The sequence below is a fragment of the Acanthisitta chloris genome, unplaced genomic scaffold (genome assembly GCF_000695815.1).
Source record: "Acanthisitta chloris isolate BGI_N310 unplaced genomic scaffold, ASM69581v1 scaffold6642, whole genome shotgun sequence".
Classification (NCBI taxonomy): domain Eukaryota; kingdom Metazoa; phylum Chordata; class Aves; order Passeriformes; family Acanthisittidae; genus Acanthisitta; species Acanthisitta chloris.
Genome location: NW_008662165.1, coordinates 407,287 through 407,883, shown reverse-complemented (window position 1 = coordinate 407,883; position 597 = coordinate 407,287).

The following is a 597-nucleotide window of genomic DNA, read 5'->3' as shown; positions in this document are numbered from 1 at the left end:
CAGTGGGAGGCTGAGAGGTGCTATTTGCTTTACTGGAATAGAGCTTCCCCCCATCCTCTCCTCTCCACTCTATTTGACCCAGTCTTAAGGGCTGTCATCAAGGACTGCCTTATATGTTACCAGAGTTCACTGTTGATTCAAGCTAATCTCAGATATCAGCTAAAGCCATCAAATCAACCATGTGCAGCTGTGCAGTGAGTCTGGAAGGACTTCACTCCAAGTTCTTCAGCCTTTTTAATTTTTATCTTTTGGTCTTGTTTTGTTCATGACATATTTATGACCAGTGGGGTTGAGATGAAAAGTCTTTATGTACACACATGCAAAAATCAGTGCTATACTATTTTTTCTTTTTTCTTTTAATGATATTTCATTCCAGCAATCTCCTTCTATCTAGCCAGGGTTCTGCTTAATTAGATATTTAAATGATTGGAGCAGTGCTGTTTCTTTAACTCCTAACTGCGACAAACACATACGAAACATACTGTTGGCGGCATTTAATCAACAGCAGTCAATTTATCATTTTCACAGTTTTAGTGAGTGGTTATGAATCACTAAAATCACAGGTATTGTAGATGCAGCGTTGTGGCACTATCATTA